Genomic DNA, 2,550 nt, shown 5'->3' on the forward strand with positions numbered 1-2,550 from the left:
CAGTACGGGTTCCGATGTTATATTAAATGCGACAGCATTTACGAGGCTGTTCCTAGCATTTTTCACGACTGCGTTTGTGACGTGTTCAAGAGAAGCTGAGGCACCACGAAAGAAAACGGAGGAGCTGAGGACCACGACAAAGTAGCCAGAGACGTGCTGGTTTGCACCCGGCGGGAAAAGCAGCACGAAAAGGAATTAACTGAACAGCTTCCAAGAGCGCGGAATAGCCTAGACAAGGTAGCTCAGATACTAGAGACTAGAAAGCATACGAACACACAGCAACTTGCTGTGACAACCAGAATAGAGGGTGTTTATTTTTTTTATGCGAAAGCATCAAGTGATCCAGTGAGCGAAAAAGCCGGCGTCGTCTGTAGCAGCGAAACGGCACCTAAATTCCCAGTGGCTGCAACGATACGTCACGAGCGCGCCTCGACGGTGCAGAACGGACGAATCGTAACACGTTCTGCCGCATTAACGCGCCAGGTGTTGCGTGAGGGGAGAGGGCGTAGCCGCGACGCCACGTCGCCATCGTGTCTCGACAGAGCAGATACGGCGAGGCGACGCAGAACGTCTTCGGTATGCAGCGAAGTGTGGCTCGAAATGGGGGCCTCTGTTCGCCCGAAAACACGAAGCGGAGCGGCGTCTAGTGGGGGCGATGACCTCAGAGGAACGTCGTAAACATTTAGCACAGCACCCCGAAGTGCAGATGCGTCGATCCGATGGAGTGAGACAGCAGTGAGATCCACAAAAGCTCATGGCATACCCCGCAGCAAAACTCCAAACGCTTACACGCAGCGATGTTCGTTTCCCGAATAACTTAAAACACTTTATATTCTTCCCTTTTTGATCGCATGTCACACACATAGGAAAGACCACGCTCAGCAAGCGTACAATTCGCGCCATCACGCGGAAATCACACGGAGTAGCAAAACACCTAAACATCTTAGAGGGGCACGTTGCAGCAGAACTTTGCGAGCGCGTTTCTTTTTTTTTTTTTTTTTTCTGCAGCGGCGTGAATGCCCACATTTTTCTTCCAGTGACGCTAATAAAAAGATATATTTTATTAGTCGTAAAATCAAAGGCAATCGTCTCTGCTTTGGACATCACATTTATATATTTAAATATAATTGGGAATTACATATTGATTCAATAATATGACGCTTGTCACGTATTTTTCCTTTCTTTCAAAAAGCAGTTTTTTTTCTTAATACCGTTTGTCCTCTCCTCACATCTAGTCGCGGTTCAATGGCAATTCCCACATAATTTCCCTTGCTGATGTCGCTCACAGTTGGCCATGGACCACTTTTTCGTCCAGAGCTTCGCGGCCGCGTAGATTGCCCCAGCACTGGCGGGCTGCCATAGGAGACTACGGCGCGCTTTATGAATATACGGGATGCGACCCACACGCGAATGACTGCGCCTCTCGGCAAATGGCTCGCTAATGCGACGCCACTAAAACGAAACAAGCACTCACGTGCAGGGCCGGCGAGCCTAGGCGAATAGCAAGAGGCGCAGCAGGGACTCGTTATACTATAGCGGCGTCGACAATTTCCGACAGCCAACTGACGTAGCTTCGCGTTGGCGCAACTTGTTAGAGCATTTCAGCGTTATTATCCAACGTAATGGAGGGACAGCCTGGTTTCTTTCTCGTTTTTTTTTTGTTTACTATTGCGACCACGTGCTCGGTTTGGGGCGTGTCCGTGTGTCTTTCCCGTTATACATCGGCACGGCGCCGTTGTTGTTTTGCCGTTGTTTATGCGACCGCTTCAGCTGTGCCCAGCAAAAAAGTTTGCCCAGCGCCGCCACTGGGGATCGAACTCATGCGGCGATGTACAGTTGAGAGCCGAACAAGCTATAATACACTTAACTTCGCAGCGCAGCACCGACACTGTCAATTATTGCGGGGTTTCATGCGTCTAGCAGGCCGTGAGAGCTTTGGCGTCTCTGCACGTATCTTAGAGGCCAGAGCAGGCAATATACTGTAGCGGGGGAAGACGAATTTGTGCGCACCACAAATAATGAGCTGTCCTAAAGAAATAAAATGGCGGCGTCCTCAGTCAGACCCCGACGCAGTCGCAGTGAGTTCAGGGCTGGGGGATTGATCACTGACTTTACTGTAGGCGGTCGCTAATTTTGCTGCTTTCTTTTGCTAATTTCTGTTGTGAAGTTCAGTGTTTGACGGAAGCCCGTCTGGTCGGGATGAAACATGGTTAAAAGGTAAACAAAAACCCGGGGCACTACGCCGACCAAATAAAGATTTAAAAGAAAGAAAAGAAGACGTTTCGGCTCCCACACAGGAGCCGTGTTCACAGGTAAAATAAACAATAATAATAATATAATATTTGGGGTTTTACGTGCCAAAACCACTTTCTGATTATGAGGCACGCCGTAGTGGAGGACTCCGGAAATTTTGACCACCTGGGGTTCTTTAACGTGCGCCTAAATCTAAGCACACGGGTGTTTTCGCATTTCGCCCCCATCGAAATGCGGCCGCCGTGGCCGGGTTTCGATCCCGCGACCTCGTGCTCAGCAGCCCAACACCATAGCCAC

This window comes from Dermacentor variabilis, chromosome 1 (genome assembly GCF_050947875.1).
Source record: "Dermacentor variabilis isolate Ectoservices chromosome 1, ASM5094787v1, whole genome shotgun sequence".
NCBI lineage: Eukaryota > Metazoa > Arthropoda > Arachnida > Ixodida > Ixodidae > Dermacentor > Dermacentor variabilis.